General features: G+C 35.5%; 1 pseudogene; it reads right to left on the reverse strand.

Annotated features, from left to right (window-relative positions):
- Nucleotides 1-564: 564 nt before the first annotated feature.
- LOC114620549 overlaps nucleotides 565-19,741 on the reverse strand; it is a 32,203-nt pseudogene continuing 13,026 nt past the window's right edge.

Genomic DNA, 19,741 nt, shown 5'->3' on the forward strand with positions numbered 1-19,741 from the left:
CTCTGTATTCTCAGGGAAGGCCTGAGGTTAAATATCTTTTGCAAGGAGGAAGGTCTGGAAAGGAGTGCCAAATTGGCTATGCCTTCTGGCCTTTAGGTATCCCATGAATATGGAGATGTCTTGAGGATCTGCAACCTGTAGTCAGCCCTCTACATGTGCTTCAGGACTGATGACCACAAACCTTTCTTTGGGAGGGTTTGTGGATGGCTGAGCAACGTGAAAGAAACCAGGGTACCCCAGGAGCAACACCAAACTCTTAACATCTCTTTAGGGTCTCTGGGGTTTCAAGAATGCTCAACCAGTTATTCAGCTGCTTCTAACAGCACACTACCCCACAGTAAGTCACATACAGATATAAGTTATAGATGGCTGATTAGAAGGCTAAGATAGCCAAAGATAATGTGATGCAGGACATAGAACACTCCAATGTTAAATATACACTGAATATGTAACTAATCATCCAGCTTTGTGGGTTGTATTATGTTGTGCTACAGTTTAACCTGACAATGTCTGTTGACACTCCTGAATCACTAAAAACATAACTTGAGGTATTTTAACTATAACTTATGTCCATTGAAATCTGTGTCTCATGACTTTCAATGAGTTCTTTTCAGGTCTCATGAAAATAATATAGCTCTTGGGGATAAAAATACAGCCTCGTATCCCTGCACTGGAGGCAAAGATAGAGAAGACTTCCACAACCACCATAACATTCCCCTTAGTACTATGGTAGACAGGGAGAAAAGCAATCCATACATTGCAGAATATCAGCATACTGAATGTCAGGAACTTGGCTTCATTAAAAGTGTCTGGCAGGTTCCTGGCCAAGAAAGATACTATGAAGCTCCCAATGGACATAGCCCCAAGGTATCCTAGGTTGCAGTAGAAAGCTGTGGCTGAGTCCTTGTTGCACACAATCATGGTAGGACCATACTGAGAATGTGCATCTTCATTCACAAATGGAAGAGAAGTTACCAGCCAGATTCCACAGAAGATAATTTGTATAAGTGTACAGATGGGAATGATAAATTTGGGTGCCCCTGATCTAAGAAATTCTCTTATCATTCTTCCTGTAGTTGTACTGTGAAGGCCAGGATTAGTGTAATGGTTTTGGCCAAGATAGTAGAAACAGCCACTGTAAAAACGACTCCAAATGTGGTCTGCTGCAGGATGCAGGTGGCTGTGTTGGGCTGACCAATGAAGAGAAAGGAGCAAAGAAAGCAGAAGGTGAGGGAGATGAGCAGTATGTAGGTGAGAGTACTGTTATTGGCCTTCACAACAGGAGTCTTTCTGTACTTCACAAAAACCACAAATACAAGTGTGGTGATAGTAGAAAAGCACAGGGTCATGCATGCCAGTGTCATCCCCAAGGGATCTTCATAAGCCAAATATGTCACAGTTTTTTGGAGGCAGTGTGTTCTTTCTATGTTGGCATACTGGTCTGCACACTTTTTATAATGATCCACATCTGGAAAGAAATTCAGTGTGGTATAAACACAACTGCTATGAATTTCTTTCATGTGTCACACCTTTTGTACTCACAAAAAAGTAAGACACTGGCAAATTTAAGCCGGTTTTTCTTGGAACAATGGAAAGCAATGAATAAGGGGCTACTAATTTGAAGACTTTGCCCCCTCAATTACATTAATGAGTACATTTCTTATTTAGTATTAAGCAAATAATATAGTCTTCTTTACAAAATCAAATATTTATTAATCATAGGTCTGTGTTCATAGGTCCTGAAAACCAGGATGTTTTTCTGTCTGTTGGGCATTATTAATCTTTCTTCACATGTCTGAAGACATAAATTAATTCCCTCCAAAACATGTGAATAACTGTGTGACTCATATTATTCAATTTAAATGCCACACACATTAACAAACATCCAAGCTTGCAGTTTAAAAACATTGTCTTTTGATGGGTTAATTTTTTTTAACTTAGCACAAACTAAATTCATTTTTGAAAAGATAATGTCAAGAAAAAATGACTTCTACAAGACTGGACAATAGGCACATCTGTCAGTGTATATTCATAATTAATTATTTTTGTAAGAAAATATAGATACTGGTGTGTGGTGTCAGCATGGGAAAAAGTTCTTGGTTATATTAAGAAATTAAACTAATTGACTTATAAGGAGCAGGATAATAAACATCTTCGTGGTCTCTGTTTCAGTTTGAGCATCTATAGTTTTGCCTTGGAATTTTTCTGTAACTTCCCTAAAGGGAAGACTGTAAGCTGTAGGGAAATGTAAGTTAGTTACTTCCAAAGTTTCAGTTTTGGTCAAAGGTCTTTATAAAAGTAATGGAAAGATGATTACTGCATCACTTTTGGTATAAGGCATAATCTAAAAACAATTTTGGTAGCATACAAATCACTTTCTCTTCCACCAAATAATCTGTTCAAATCCTATAAAGCGCTTTATTGTACAGCATGTAGTCTTCAAAACTACCCCAAGTAAGATGACTTAAATACAGTAAAAAAATATGGATGATGTCCTCCATGTTTCTTGGTGACCATGATCTCCCTAAATGTAAATATTAAATTCTACTACAGAAAACATTAAATATTTTTATTTTAGTTACAAACAATAGATAAAGCTTGTTCAGCTTCTCAGCTTTCCTGTCCCAGATTTTTACAATTACCAGTAGTGCTTTGGGTAGGAATGAGGCCTCATGGTCTGTCTCCTACCCACTTTAATATATCTGATAGTGTCATCTCAGTTCAATTTACATTTACATTGTTATGGTGATGAGTCTTTACGGGTGCAGTTTCTAATATTACCAGAAGTGTTATATTACAGCAAACCTCTTGCTCTTTTGATACTTTCAATCCTCTTCTACTGCTTCCATAATTTTCTCTGAGTCTAAGATTTTAGAATGTTTTGTCAATATACCTACCATTTGGACTTGTGTCTACAACTATGCAGTTTGATTGTGTTTTATTTTTAAATTTGTAATTGACTCCATTTGTTTGCTAGAAAACTTTACATGATGAGTGTGTTGAGAATACACTTATTTCTGTGTATCACCGCTAATATTTACTTTTTGATTTTAGAAATTATTAGGTTGGTTTATTAAATTAGTGGTTGTACATTGTCACACAATAAATGTTTTTTTTTATTATTGCTGATTAGTGTGGTAAATTTCTAATACCAGACATATTATCTGTAATGTTGAACAGATCTTATATCCAGTTACGGAAGTGTTGATTTGGACAGATACCTTTGCTGTTGCTGCATCCCTATGGGGTATAATACCATTATTGTAAATGATGTGGCTCATACAAATAATTGGGTTAGAACTGTTGGCTGCCTTGCTCCCTTGGAAGTTTTCATGATGCCATCTGGTACCATTAGATATGGTACTTGGGAAGGGCACACTTGTGTCTGTTGCAGCTCAGGTGTATTGGGCCCTGTCTCTGAAGTACATGGTACTTTCATCAGTAGGGATTTGCCTTCAAACTCTTGGGGAAACAATGGAAATCTGCAATAATCAGTGAATTTTGGCAATCCTTTGAACATCACTGATGAACAACTCCAAGAAGCTTTCCCACATCTAGTACTGGGGTTTTTATTGGGTGACCTTTTGCTCTAGAATTATCACGATCATAGCAGATTAGTAAAGTTCATTAAATGTATATGTGCTGTCTTCCTCAGGGAAAAGCACAATTAGTTGTCCAATGCCAAAGAGTTAGCCCTGAAAACATATATGAAAGTAACATTATATGGATTGAGAAGGTTATAATTAGTAACTTGTATAAAAGGGTACATTTAATCAAGCTTTGAATAATTAGGGAGAAATGGAGTCTATGAACCAGAAGGAGAGGATCCTCGTATATATGGTAGGTTTGGAATCAGAAAATTGAGAAGATAAATGTAATTATATTTAATCTCAAAAATTATTTTAAAAATTTTGTATTTCAACTTCTTTTTAAGTTTCATTATTTTCAAATGCTATATTAGTTTTTATTTTGCTTATATTAAAGTCTTTCTATGCCACATAGCTTTATGTTCCAACCAATATATCATATTGCATTGGGATTGTGGTATATGTATGTATGTATGTATGCTCATATATGTATACATATATGTGTATGTGTATATTTACATATACACATACATATATAACACATATTTATCCATATATATCATATACATATATACATATACATATACATACACAGATTATCTATTTATCTATCCTCTATCTGTCTGTCTATCATCTATCTATCTCTATCTATCTATCATCTATCTATCTATCTATCATCTATCTATCATCTATCTCTCTGTCTATCTATCATCTATCTATCATCTATCTATCTATCATCTATCTATCATCTATCTATCTATCTATCTATCTATCTATCTATCTATCTATCATCTATCTATCAATCTATCTATCTATCATCTATCTATCATCTATCTATCTATCTATCTATCTATCATCTATCTATCATCTATCTATCTATCTATCATCTATCTATCATCTATCTATCTATCTATCATCTATCTATCTATCCATCCATCATCTATCTATCATCTATCTATCTATCTATCTATCTATCTATCTATCTATCTATCATCTATCTATCATCTATCTATCATCTATCATCATGATCATCCTCTATTTATCTTGTTCTTCTTGGTGAATTTCCTAAATAATTATATGCAATTTGTCATCCCTAACTTTTTTTCCCATCCAGCTCTTTCCCTATTTTCATCAAAACTTTGGTTTTCCAGCTAACCAGTCAGAAAACAGATGTCCAAGGAAAACTGACTCATTCTTCACTACCAATTGCAACTCACTTAGTGGTGGGTCTTCATAATTCAATATGCCAATCATTCAAAGACTTTGCCTGGCTTGATCTTATTGAGAACTCTCAATACAATCCCAGTTGCTTTGTGAACATGTGCGTATCAGTAATGTCACATTGGTTTATGTGAAAATAGAATAGAAAAGAATCAGCTATAATGAGGTTTTATGCTTCTGTAATTATGAGAATATGTGTAACATTAGGAAGGAATTTATTAGAATGTTTATTTAAGAAAATGGTATTACAGTATTTTCCCTATCTATAACCTTACCAGTTACACAATTTGTCCAAGATAATTGTACCAGATATACATTTACCATTTGTTATTGGCTTTTAATGAAATAAGAAGGTGGTTGGACACTCCCCAAAGTATTGTATGTCAGTGAACATAATTTCTCAGGCCAGTCGTTTTTTTTTTTTTCTCAAAGCATTCAAATATAGTTAGGTGTTTAGTGACACTATTCCTTAGCAGACTTATCCTTACTCCAGATAGGGAACCTTCAGAATACTCATGTAAGACATCAAAATATAATTTGAAGAGTCAGTGAGCTTTACCCAGGAAACTTACAGGAATGATTATTAATGGGAGAAAGAGGAGGAAATAATATTTATGGTGGGCTGAATGAGATTGTCCTCTATAGTCTTGTATATTAGAATTCTATGTTTGTCTTGTGAAAATATTTAGGTTTATGAGATTTCAGACTTATGGCACAAGTGTGCCAATCTTGTGGTCTCTGAATATTTATAAGTCCAACTATGCCATATTCTCTGTCTCTCTGTTTCTCTTCTATTCCCTCTCCCCCAGTGGATCATGTATAAGCTCTCATCTATGTCTCCAGCAATGTGTCAGCTAATGTATTGTCTGGCTGACCAGCATCTCGGTCATAAAAACTAGTGTATGCTAAAAACATGATGCCAAAATTAAATGATTCATAAGTTGCCTTGTAAATGAAGTTTTCATAGCACTAGAAAAGTGGCTAAGATATATCTCATGGAACTTCATCATTACAAGCCCACTGAAAGAAGAATGATGGTACATAAAAGTAAGGAATGTGTATTTTATATCATAAATTCCAGGCAGCTTCACAGATTTTATAGCATATCAGTCACCTTGGATAATCACTTTTCTGTGCAGCTTCCTTTGTCTTTTAGTTTCTCTCCATATTCCCCCCCGCTTATATTTATTTTAGATGGTGATTTCTAAGGTACTTTTTAATTTTCAGGAAATTCCTGAAGCCTTTTTCTTTACATATTGAACTTAAGAAACTTTATGTTGGATAGGAATTTTACTACCTTTAAGTCATCCTATATTTTCATGCTCTTTATTTTGGAGTAAACAAATTCATAACACTAAGACTAATGATAATTTTTCTTCTAGCATTGTGTATTAAAAACTTACTGTGTCATCTTGTCAGTAGGGAATGAGCTTCAAAGTCAGTTTTAGTTTGCCTTCTCTATGTCTCATACCTCAAGTTTATAGTCACTACTGTCAAGTTCAGGAAAATGGCCCAAACCTATTCAATTCACTTGTAATATTTGAGGTTGTATAACTGATTCTACTGATCAAATTTTTGAAACAAACAAACAAAAAAGCCCATTCCTGTAGTTTACTTTTAATTTGACAGCCTGTGATGAATCAGTAAGGTGTTGTTTCCCCACACAGGGTTATTACACTGAAACTCTCTCTAAGTCAGTAACCTACAGGTCATGAGCTTCTACTGGGATATGGTTCTCCAGAACATTGTCAAAGACCTATTGTATTATTTATAATTTCCTATGTCATATTTCTCATCTGCCCATTAATTTCTGATTTTGCACAGTATTTCTTGCTTCATCACTCAATGTTTTAACTTTATTTCATTGATATTCTGTCCCCTATTTCCCAAAAACTCCCTTCTCACTGGAATTCCCTAGTTTGATGACTTCTATGAGTACTCTAAATTGAAATTATATCTAAAGTTTCAATGATGTGTGTGTGTATCCATGTGTACATGTCCATATGTGTGTGTGTGTGTGTGACTGTGTGTGTCTCTGTTTGTGTTGTTTTCTCTATCTTCTCTATCTGCTTTATCTATTATCTATCTATCTATCTATCTATCTATCTATCTATCTATCTATCTATCCATCTATCATCTATCTATATCTATCTATCTATCTATCTATCTATCATCTATCTATCTATCTATCTATCTATCTATCATCTATCTACCATCTATCTTCATAAACTGTCATGTATCATCTTTATATCTATCTATATCTATCTGTATCTATCTATCTATATCTATATCTATCTATCTATATCTATATCTATCTATCTATCTATCTATATCTATATCTATCTATCTATATCTATATCATCTATATCATCTATATCTATATCATCTATATCTATATTTATATCATCTATATCTATATCTATATGAAAAAATCTCTGGCATTTGTATTATATTATCTGTATAACTTCATCCAGAGAATATGTTTTTCCATTCACTTAACTGAGAATTTTTTATTTTTTTGGGCATATAATCCTTTGTTGCATATATGTATAAAATCATATTATCTATTTGTCAATTGATGGATATACAGAACGTTTTCTTTGCTGGACTATAGTAAGTAAAATGACAATGAAAATGTATGGCCAAGTATACTTGCTCTAGGGGATGGATTCTGTGGATTGGATTGGTTTTGGTGGAATATCTATGCTTACTGATGTTTGACATAAACCTACATGTATATGGAGATAAGGAATATTAATTGAGAAAATGACAAGGCTGCAGAGCATATTTTAAAGTGATATTTGATATGGTAGTGGCAATTCAGTGTTAATAGCGTTCTAACTTATCAGTTGATATTATGCTGTTTAAGAAAAAATACCAGCAAAGCAAGCATGTAAGTAACATTTTTCCATGACTTTTTCGTGAGATTCTGCCTCCAGTTTCTGCTTATAATTCCTTAAGGGATTAATGACAAAGTTTATTCTCAGGGCAACAACATAAATGAAATCCTTTCTTCCCTTAGCTGAAATTTTGATTTTTTTAACAGCAAAAAAATCCACCAACTAAGACATTGTCCATTTGTAAAATGATGAAGGGAGGTCGTTTGTTCTTCTTGTGTGTTTTTCAATTTTTTTTCTTCACTGTGTAAAAGCTTTCAGTGTACTTGATTTTCTATTCCAAGGTATGATTTTTAAGGTTTTGTTGTTATTTATTGTGATAGTATTATTTCTCAGATTTTTTGCGTGTTAGGTTTTTGTTGTTGTTGGTAGTGGTTGTTGTTGTGGTTTATAAGATATCTTTTATAATTAATTGTTTTGTCTTCTTATTTTACTGAATGTATTTATCAGCTACAGGATGTTTATTGTGGGGGTTTTTGGGTCTTTGTGGACAGAATTTTCTCATTCATAAGTAAAAGTAATTTAACTTCCCCCTTTTCAAACTGTATATCCCATTATCTACTTCACTGCACAGATAGAATCATTATCTTACTCCTTAGTTAGTACAAATAATTTGAGTCTCTATTCTTTGAGTGTGATGTCAGATGTGATCGTGTATGTTGCCCCAATTTTCTTGAGATATATCATCTATATGCTTAATTTCTTCCAAAATTTTAATACAAAGAAATTTTAATTTTTCAATACTTTGCTTGTATCTGATTATATAAAAATGCAGTTTCAGTTTTTGAAATTATTTATGTGAAATATTACACATAACAATTTATATATGTTGTAGCATCCCACATCACAAGAACAAAGTCAATATTTTCATGCTGCTTAGTGATTTCTTTTTTTAATCTGCTACTGGATTAATCTTGAAGGATTTTATTGAGAATTGTTGCTTCTATGTTACAAAAGTACATTAACCTATCATCAGTTGGTAGAAGTAATTATTTAGGTAAAATTAATTATGTATTGGATATCACATGATGTGATAATTTTCAATATTTTGCAACTTCTAACAGTACTAACAACTATTTTACTTGTCGTTTGTTCTGGTACAATACCATTTAAATATCTATTTAACTTTCAAAATATCTGTAGCATCAGTTACTTCATCTCACAGAACTTTGTTGAAACAATTGAGATATCACATAAGAAATAAAAATCTTCAAAATGGAAAAGTTTTGGTTCCCCAAGGAAGTATATTGTGCTCCTCAGATTGAGCTGCTGCAATGGGGTGTTAATCATTGATATCTCTGACAAAGGCAGGATAATCTTAGAGCTGAGTCAGTTCCTTAGATATTGAAGTAATTAATGAGGCTGGACCTGAGCCTGTTCCTGGAATTTCCTCAAGACTTTGCCACATATAGTGAATGTAACATAGCAGGCAATCAGAAACTGATACATGTAACTTTCCCGGCATTCATCAATAAAGTTTTTTACTTCAAAATCTTTGCTAAAATTCCATGTTGTCTATAAAAAGACTTGGGTGCCTTTGTCTGTAGTTCCAATCTTGGTAAATGGTCAAATCTCTGTAGGCTGGATTTCTGCAAAATAAAACATTCTCTGCTTTTGTATAACATTTGGTTCTGGGGTATTCTCTGTGATGATTCTTGGATGCTATACAATTACTCAGCTTTATGGCAGAGCTCTAAATTTACTTCTACCCATGTTTTCCTTCCTCCACTTTTGTGAAGTACAGAATCCAAGAAACACATCCAATGTGTGATTTTTATCAACTTGAAAAGAACACATAGCTTTTCTTTTCTTGTGGAAATATAGGCATAGCTTGTCCCCCAGTGTAACTCATTTTCAGTTTTCCATTGTGATGTTAGAACCATTTTAAAATAAACTAGCTGGTTTAGTTCAGCAGTTTTTCCCACAATCTAATGTCTTTCAGAATCCAAAGTTTTTGTACATTAGCATTTAAAAATTAAGGTTAACAAACCACTACTTAATTCATCTCTGGGTTCATTGTTGCCCCTTTTGTTTGTTAAACATCTCTTTCAGTGTATGATGGGATCTATCCACAATTGCTTGTCCTCTAGAATTATGTGCTATGTCTGTAACATGTTTTATATTATCATTTGTAAAAAACCTGCTTCATCCTGTTAGATGCATATACTGAACAATTTTCATTTAAATTTGAACGGGTATTGGCATAATGACCCCAACTGATAAAAACTGTTAATTATAGATTCAAGCTTTCATGAAGCAAAGGAAATTTGCAATGAAATTCTTAGTATGTGTCTCTTTTTGGGTACAAAATTCTCATGACATGATATTACATACCATCCTTTAAGATGGTAGGAATGGAAATTTATATTGACATTTGATTATGTGATCAGCTGTTTTTCTTTATCGATCTTCTTTAACTGACCTATGTACCCTGCATGTTCCATATGAATATATTTACAGAGCTATTTGTTCCTTGTAAGGTTTGTATATTGCAGAATGGTAAAGGAGAATGACAGCCCGGAGAAGATTCATACTCAGAGATGGTGAGATTCTGCACCCTGCCATTCAACTCCTTTAGTGATTCTACCTAAACTACATGGAAACTCTTTCCCTTAAATACTTGCTTCCAGGACATTTCCAGAACAGCTAGCTCACTCATCAAGCCTTTCATACTGTTATAGTCAGGACTTCAGCTAAGCCATGGACTTTCTCATCACATATAAACTAGACAGAAAATGATGTCACCTAGCATTTGTTTAACAAAGCCTATTTTCCTATTTCCTTTGGGTACCCAGAAGGGAAATCTTGGCTTTAATACCAATAGAAGCAAGCAAAAGATGATCATCATCATCCCAGTTCCTTAAGTTGGAATGGATGGTTCTTATTATTTTATGAATTGTAGATATGTTATCATTTAAGGAATTTTTTGTAAATGTGGTAACCTTTGATTGGGAAGAAATTAGAAAGCTCAGACTCAGTGATTTCTATGTTTCCTTTCATCTTCTCTTTCATTCTTTCTTAGATGAAATAGAGAGGTGGAAAAAAGTGAGAGACATAGTAATATTATAGTAATAAAAAAGGTAGGCAAATAGGGATAAGATATTAAATCTCACATTAAACAAATTATTATTCAGCCATAATCTTATATTGATTGAATATATTTGATGCAAAATTGAAGTTATAATTTGTTTTCATTCCTTTTACTTGTGAATAACAAAGGGGGTTTTGATTTATTATAATTCAAGTTTTTGGGATACATGGTAAGCAACATCCCACAATAAGAAATTAAGTATGAGCCAGAAAAAGATGACTGAGCATGTAAAAGCACTTTCTATAGCAACTCATAATTTCTTACACTGGCATAGAATTTATAGATTATTATAGGTTTAAGGTATTCACTCATATAAAATTTTGTATATTGACACAAAATTTAAAATAAATTATGTCATTCATATATAGGTATAGTGCCTATGTAAATCATTCAAGAATACAAAGGCTTAGACCCAGGTCTTTTAATGGATGTCATTACATGCTATTTAAGATGATTAAATAATGCAAGTTAATAGTCATATCGTAAGACTCATTAATGATGATGTTTGATTCTAAGTTAGTTGATTACAGCAAGTGTTTTCAGTGTTATTCAATTAGCAAATAGCTAAGAATAGTCAATTTTTGACAATTCCACAAATATATATGATCCACAGAATGTTATTTCATTACTAAGATCATTTGACTATGAGACATTGTGCTCCTGACAGTATCCCCATTTCACTTCAAGGAAGATATTGAATATCATTACCTCCAGGAGTAGTTGATTCAACCGTGGCAATGTAGCCACTGGGTAAGAGTTGCCATAATTCTGATGTAGACAAAAATATTGTCCAAACAAAGACAAAGAGATATGAGATAGTCATCTGCTAAGCTCTGCCACGACATGGTAAGCTAGTTTTTCATAATTCCTGCATTTCTTAAGATCTGTCAGATGGATCTGGATCAGAAGTCTGAAGACAGATGGTTCAACTTCATAAGAAATCATCAGACTGTCCAGGCAGTCAGCTGTCTCTACAAATTGTATAGGCTTGCAAGCTATATTTTTGCTTCCTAAATATTTAGATAGTATTTAATTCCTTCTCAGATGTCTGATGGGGTTGAAAACTAGTTATAGCCTCTTAATTGAACTTCAGTTGTTTATAATTAAAAAAGATATTCTGTATTAGAAGGATGGATTGAAAATGGTAATAAAAGTTAAAATAGTACAATTCAGACACAAAATTGTAAGCTTATTAAGTTAGCGCCCATGGTAGGGTACTTTACATAAATTGACAATTATTAAGTCCTGGATGTTAAGTGCATATCATACCTTATATTTTACATAATTTTTATAGTTGTGCACAGTTTACTCATTGACAGAGTATGTTTAACTGGAACAAAGGGGGAAATATTCAATGCTGTTTGAAATCTGATGTTAATTCTGCTTCCTTAAGAAGAATGTCCACTGGACATGCAGTGGATCATGTACTCAAGTGAACTTATATGAACCTTCTCCCCTTTCTACTTGTTTTTGAAAGCCAGGGTAAGTTATGGGGCAGTAAAGGAGAAAGGTAGGAATGGAGGTCTTTGAGAGTCGGGGCAGGTAGGCAGAGAAGTAAAGGAAGAAAAGCAGATGGTGGAGGAGGAAGTAAAGATGGAGCAGAATAAAGGGGATAGTAGACACTACAAGTACAAATGTGTCTCATACCTGGGGAATAAATTAATATAGTAATAGATATGTTCTATCTAGGAATATAGCTCATAGTAACTGGATTGTGTGTTTTCATATGGATTTACTGAAGTTGGAAATTACTGCAACAAACTTGTGTATGGTTTTTATTTCAATACAGAGATTACAAACAGAAGTTGGAACTTCATCTGAAATGTGTACAGTTGCCTGTTCCATTGGAGATATCATTTTCTGGGCAGAGGGTGGAATCAAAACAACATATATCCTTGCCATCCTGAAGAGATTTCCTGAATCCAGGTCCATAACTTTCACTGCATACAGACAGGGGAATCTGACAAAATAAAAGATTTCAGGACATATAAGAATTCATCTGGTAACTGAATTTCATGAGGCTATTAGATTTTTGGTGAAACCTACACTCAGTTAATTGATGAGATTATAGATAAACACTGTAACAGGATATATACATAGTACACATATAAATATATGTGCAAACACATTTAATGTTTAGCATTTTAAATATACATGCAAACACGTATAATGTTTAGCATTTTGAATAGTGTATGAAGTATGCATTAAATCCTGGTAATGATAAATGTACAAAGAAAATATTTGAATGTGGGAAATGATTTGTAAATGCAGCAGTGAAGGCATCTTTTAACTCTGGGGAAGCATGAGGCTAAGCAAAATTGAGAGTCCACACACCTGACCCAGTCCTGTACTCCACTCTATACTTTCCTCAGACAATGATAACTGTTGGCCAGGTGGCAAATATGGAGACAACATTTCTACATTTACTTTATATCTAAGACCTTGTAGAAAATTCCAGAAGTTTAGAATGTCATATTCTACATAAAATCTTTTTGAAGGAGTCAATATTACTGGGTTTCCACTTGGATTCATGAATGGAATGGTCTTCAGTAGGTGGTTTAACTAAGAGAGATTCATGATCTGTGATGGGCATGGTCATTGTTAAGACAAAAAATGAAATTATGCCATTTTGTTAATGTTATTAATATGTAATTCAAAATGAAGCATCATTCTGTGTATTAAACAAAAAAAATACTAACAATAAAGTAACATAATCAGCCTAATGGAGCATATTTCCCTGTTATATGTTTGAGCATATTTTTCTTATATGCCAAGAAGTAGTACAGCTGGATCCTCAGGTTTTTTATGAAGTATGAGACAGAGTTACAGAGTGCTTTTGCACTACCACCAACAATAGAGGAGTGTTCTCTTCTCTCCACGTCATCGCCAGCATCTGCTGTCACTTGAATTTTTTTTATTGGATGTTTTATTTGCATTTCCTATGTTGTCCCCTTACCCCATCCCCCACCCACCCCGGAACCCCCAATTCCCCCACCCCTCCTCCTTCTCTGTGGATGTAACCTCTATCTATTCCCCCCACTCCCACCTCCCCACCCTCAAAATTCCCACCCCCTGGGGCATCCAGCCTTCATGAGGTCAAGGTTCTCTTCTTCCACCTATGCCCAGCAGGGCCCTCCACTCTTACATATTCAGTTGAAGCCCTGGATCCCCCCCCAAGTGCTCCCAGGCTGGTGGTTTAGACCCTGGGAGCTGTGGTTGGTTGGTATTATTGTTCTCCTCATGGTGCCGCAAATCCTTTCGGCTCCTTCAGTCTTCACTCTAACTCCTCTATTGAGAAACCCATGATCTGTTCAATGGCTAGTTGTGAGCATCTGCCTCTGAATATGTCAGACTCTTGAAGACCTCTGAGGAGACATCCATATCAGGCTCTTATCAGCATGCACTTCCTGAATTCCACATCAGCATCTACCTTTGGTGACTGCACATGGGATGGATACTCAGGTGGAAAGGTCTTCAGATGGCCCTTCCTTCAGTATTTGTCCCTCGCTTTGTCTCCATATTTGCTCCCTTGAGTATTTTGTTGCTCCTTCTAAGAAGGACCGAATCACCCCCACTTGGTCTTCCTTCTTTATGGACTTCATGTGGCCTGTGAGTTGCATCTTGGGCATTTCAAGGTTCTGGGCTAATATCCAATAATCAGTGAGTGAATATCATGTGTGTTCTTTTGTGATTGGCTTACCTCACTCAGGATGATAATTTCTAGTTCCATCCATTTACCTAGGAACCTCTCCAATTCATTGTTTTTAATAGCTGAGTAATACTCCATTGTGTAAATATACCACATTTTTTGAATCCATTCCTCAGTTGAAGGACATCTGGGTTCTTTCCAGCTCCTGGCTATTATAAATAAGGCTGCTATGAACATAGTTGAGCATATGTCCTTATTATATGTTCGAGCATCTTCTGGGTATATGCCTAGGAGTGGTATAGCTGGATCCTCGGGTAATGCTATGTCCAATTTTCTGAGGAACCGCCAGACTGATTTCCAAAGTGGTTTCACCATCTTGCAGTCCCACCAACAATGGAGGAGTGTTCCTCTTTCTCCACACCCTTGCCAGCATCTACTATCTCCTGAGTTTTTAATCTTAGCCATTCTGACTGGTGTGAGATGGAATCTCAGGGTTGTTTTGATTTGCATTTCCCTGACGACTAAGGATGCCGAGCATTTCTTTAGGTGCTTCTCGGCCATTTGAGTTTCTTCTGTTGAAAATTCTTTGTTAAGCTCTATACCCCATTTTTTAATAGGGTAATTTGGTTGTCTGGAGTCTAATTTCTTGAGTTCTTTGTATATATTGGATATTGGCCCTCTATCAGATGAAGGATTGGTAAAGATCTTTTCCCAATTTGTTGGTTGTCATTTTGTCCTATTGATAGTGTCCTTTGCCTTACAGAAACTTTGCAATTTTATGAAGTCCCATTTGTCAATTCTCGATCTTAGAGCATATGCCATTGGAGTTCTGTTCAGGAACTTTTCCCCTGTGCCCAAGTATTCGAGGTTATTCCCCACCTTATCTTCTATTAGTTTCAGTGTATCTGGTTTTATGTGGAGGTCCTTTATCCACTTAGATTTGAGCTTTGTACAAGGGGATAAGAATGGATCAATTTTCATTCTTCTACATGTTGTCCTCCAGTTGAACCAGCACCATTTGTTGAAAATGCTGTCCTTTTTCCACTGGACAGTTTTAGCTCCTTTGTCAAAGATCAAGTGACCATAGGAGTGTGGTTTCATTTCTGGGTCTTCAGTTCTGTTCCATTGATCTTCCTGCCTGTCTCTGTACCAATACCAGGTAGTTTTTATCACTATTGCTCTGTAGTACAGCTTGAGGTCAGGGATGGTGATTCCTCCCGAAGTTCTTTTATTGTTGAGAATAGTTTTCGCTATTCTGGGTTTTTTGTTATTCCATATGAATTTGAGAATTTCCTTTTCTAACTCTGTGAAGAATTGAGTTGGGATTTTAATGGGGATTGCATTGAATCTGTAGATTGCTTTTGGCAAGATGGCCATTTTTATTATATTAATCCTGCCAATCCATGAGCATGGGAGATCTTTCCATCTTCTGAGATCTTCTTCAATTTCTTTCTTCAGAGACTTGAAGTTCTTGTCATACAGGTCTTTCACTTGCTTGGTTAGATTCACACCAAGGTATTTTATATTATTTGCAACTATTGTGAAGGGTGTCATTTCCCTAATTTCTTTTTCAGTCTGTTTATCTTTCATGTAGAGGAAGGCTACTGATTTGTTTGAGTTGATTTTATGACCAGCCACTTTGCTGAAGTTGTTTATCAGGTTTAGGAGTTCTCTGGTGGAAGTTTGTGGGTCACTTAAGGATACTATCATATCATCTGCAAATAGCGATATTTTGACTTCTTCCTTTCCTATTTGTATCCGTTTGACTTCTTTTTGTTGTCTAATTGCTCTGGCTAAGACTTCCAATACTATATTGAATAGGTAGGGGGAGAGTGGGCAGCTTTGTCTAGTCCCTGATCTTAGTGGGATTGCTTCAAGTTTCTCTCCATTTAGCTTGATGTTGGCTACTGGTTTGCTGTAAATTGCTTTTACTATGTTTAGGTAGGGGCCTTGAATTCCTGATCTTTCCAAGGCTTTTATCATAAAGGGATGTTGAATTTTGTCAAATGCTTTCTCAGCATCTAGTGAGATGATCATGTGGTTTTTTTCTTTAATTTTGTTTATATAGTGGATTACATTGATGGATTTCCGAATATTGAACCATCCCTGCATTCCTGGGATAAAACCTACTTGATCATGATGGATGATTGTTTTGATGTGTTCTTGGATTCGTTTTGCTAGAATTTTATTGAGTATTTTTGCATCGATGTTCATAAGGGAGATTGGTCTGAAGTTCTCTTTCTTTGTCGGGTCATTGTGGGGTTTGGGTATGAGTGTAATTGTAGCTTCATAGAATGAATTGGGTAGTGTTCCTTCTGTCTCTATTTTGTGGAATAGTTTGAAGAGAATTGGTATTAGGTCTTCCTTGAAGGTCTGATAGAATTCAGCACTAAAACCATCTGGTCCTGGGCTTTTTTTAGTGGGGAGACTTTTAATGACTGCTGCTATTTCCTGAGGGGTTATGGGACTATTTAGATGGTTTATCTGCTCTTGGTTTAACTTCGGTACCTGGTATCTGTCAAGGAAATTGTCCATTTCATCCAGGTTTTCCAGTTTTGTTGAGTATAGGCCTTTGTAGTAGGATCTGATGATTTTTTTAATTTCTTCCGTTTCTGTTGTTATGTCTCCCTTTTCAGTTCTGATTTTATTAATTTGGATACTGTCTCTGTGCCCTCTGGTTAATCTGGCTAAGGGTTTATCTATCTTGTTGATTTTCTCAAAGAACCAACTCCTTGTTTTATTGATATTTTGTATTGTTCTTTCTGTTTCTGTTTGGTTGATTTCAGCCCTGAGTTTGATTATTTCCTGCCTTCTACTCCTCCTGGGTGTATTTGCTTCTTTTTGTTCTAGAGCTTTTAGTTGTGCAGTCAACTTGTTAGTGTGTGCTCTTTCCAGTTTCTTTTTGTAGGCACTTAGAGCTATGAGTTTTCCTCTTAGCACTGCCTTCATGGAGTCCCACAAGTTTTGGTATGATGTGTCCTCATTTTCATTGAATTCTAAAAAGTCTTTAATTTCTTTCCTTATTTCTACATTGAGCAAGTCATCATTGAGTAGAGAGTTGTTCAGTTTCCATGTGCACATGGGTTTTCCATTGGTTTTGTCATTATTAAAGACCAGTCTTATTCCGTGGTGATCTGATAAGATGCAAGGGATTATTTCAATCTTTTTGTATCTGTAGAGGCTTGTTTTGTGACCAATTACATGGTCTATTTTGGAGAAGGTACCATGAGGTGCTGAGAAAAAGGTATATTCTTTTGTTTTAGGATGAAATGTTCTATAGATGTTTGTTAAGTCCATTCGGTTCATAACTTCTGTTAATGTCAAAGTGTCTCGGTTTAGTTTCTGTTTCCATGATCTGTCCATTGCTGAGAGTGGGGTGTTGAAATCCCCCACTATTATTGTATGAGGTGTAATGTGTGTTTTGAGCTTTAGTAAAGTTTCTTTTATGTATGTAGGTGCCCTTGCGTTTGGGGCATAGATGTTCAGAATTGAGAGTTCACCTTGGTAGATTTTTCCTTTGATGAGTATGAAGTGTCCTTCCTTATCTTTTTTGATTAATTTTGGATGAAAGTCGATTTTATTTGATATTAGAATGGCTACTCCAGCTTGTTTCTTGGGACCATTGGCTTGGAAAATTGTTTTCCACCCTTTTATTCTGAGGTAGTGTCTGTCTTTGTCACTGAGGTGCGTTTCTTGTATGCAGCAAAATTCTGGGTCTTGTTTGTGTATCCAGTCTGATAGTCTGCGTCTTTTTATTGGGGAATTGAGACCATTGATGTTAAGAGATATTAAGGAAAAATGATTGTGGCTTCCTGTTATTTTTGTTATTAGAGGTAAAGTTATGTTTGTATAGTTATCTTCTTTTGTGGTTGTTGGAAGATTACTTCCTTCCTTTTTCTAGGTTGTAGTTTCCCTCCTTGTGTTGGCATTTTCCATCAATTATCCTTTGAAGTGCTGGGTTTGTGGGAAGATATTGTGCAAATTTGGTTTTGTCATGGAATATCTTGGTTTCACCATCTATAGTGATTGAGAGTTTTGCTGGGTATAGTAATCTGGGCTGGCAATTGTGTTCTCTTAGGGTCTGTATAATGTCCATCCAGGCTCTTCTGGCTTTTATAGTCTCTGGTGAGAAGTCTGGTGTAATTCTTATAGGTCTGCCTTTATATGTTACTTGACCTTTTTCCCTTACTGCTTTTGGTATTTTTTCTTTGTTTTGTGCATCTGATGTTTTGATTATTATGTGACGGGAGGTATTTCTTTTCTGGTCTAGTCTATTTGGTGTTCTGTAGGCTTCTTGTATGTTTATGGGCATCTTGTTCTTTAGGTTAGGGAAGTTTTCCTCAATGATTTTGTTGAAGATATTTACTGGCCCTTTAAGTTGGGAATCTTCATTCTCATCTATACCTATTATCCTTAGGTTTGGTCTTCTCATTGTGTCCTGGATTTCCTGGATGTTTTGAGTTAGGAGTTTTTTGCGTTTTTCATTTTCTTTGACAACTGTGTCAATATTTTCCACCGTATCTTCTGCATTTGAGATTCTCTCTTCTATCTCTTGTATTCGGTTGGTGATGCTTGCGTCTGTGACTCCTGATCTCTTTCTTAGGTTGTCTATCTCCATGGTTGTCTCCCTTTGAACTTTCTTTATTGTTTCTATTTCCAGTTTCAGATCCTGAATGTTTTTGTTTAATTCCTTCTTTGTGTTTTCTTGCATTTCTTTAAGGGATTTCTGTGATTCCTCTTTAAGGGCTTCTATCTGTTTACTTGTACTCTCCTGTATTTCTTTAAGGGAGTTACTTAATTCCTTCTTATATTCCTCTATCATCATCATGAGAAGTGATTTTAATTCTGAATCCTGCTTTTCAGGTGTGATGGGGTGTTCAGGGCTTGCTATACTGGGAGAACTGGGCACTGATGATGCCAAGAAACTTTGGTTTCTGTTGCTTATGTTCTTGCGCTTGCCTTTCGCCATCTGGGTAACTCTAGTGATACCTGCCCTCACTGTGTAAGATTGGAATCTGTATTTCCAGTTATCTTGCTTGTTGCAGAGCTCCTCGGAGTCCAGAGGTCTCTGTGGTCTTATGCCCCTAATCTCCTGGGTGGAAGAACTCCTGGGACTCAGGCCACCTCTTGGATCTGGAAATCCTTCTGCTCTGAGTGCAGTGGCTCCTCGGCTGCTCTGAGTGCAGTGGGTCCTCGATGACTCAGGATTCAGTTTCAGCTGCTCTGAGTGCAGTTGTTATCTAGATGACTCAGGATTCAGTTTCTCCACAGGACAGGAGCAGACCAACTCTGTGTC

Source organism: Grammomys surdaster, unplaced genomic scaffold (assembly GCF_004785775.1).
Source record: "Grammomys surdaster isolate TR1022 unplaced genomic scaffold, NIH_TR_1.0 169, whole genome shotgun sequence".
NCBI lineage: Eukaryota > Metazoa > Chordata > Mammalia > Rodentia > Muridae > Grammomys > Grammomys surdaster.